This window comes from Eurypyga helias, unplaced genomic scaffold, assembly GCF_000690775.1.
Source record: "Eurypyga helias isolate BGI_N326 unplaced genomic scaffold, ASM69077v1 scaffold20840, whole genome shotgun sequence".
Lineage (NCBI taxonomy): Eukaryota > Metazoa > Chordata > Aves > Eurypygiformes > Eurypygidae > Eurypyga > Eurypyga helias.
In genome coordinates this window covers 8,285-8,639 of record NW_010224024.1, presented here as the reverse complement: position 1 = coordinate 8,639, position 355 = coordinate 8,285, and positions in this window count along the sequence as shown.

The following is a 355-nucleotide window of genomic DNA, read 5'->3' as shown; positions in this document are numbered from 1 at the left end:
CTCCCTCTGTTTGCGAGCTCCTGGTGGTGCGATGGGAATGTCCCTGACCCAATCCTTCCAGCCCCAAGGATGGGCTGTGGCAGAGGAGCCCTGGGGGACACAGCTCCAACAAACCCACCAGCCGTAGGCAGCTGCCCTCAGCCTGGGGGGACACGCGGTGACACCCCCGCACCCCTCGGTGTGCTGAGAGAACAGGCAAACTCATAGCAGGGATGAGTTTCATGTCTGCAAGAGGGTACCAACCAAACCGTTGATCCTACCACAGGATGCTGTCCCCTGCTCCAGCATTAAAATTCCCCCATTTTTTCCTCCGATTTTATTATTCTAGGGTGTGGGTGTTTTTACGGCTCCCCCT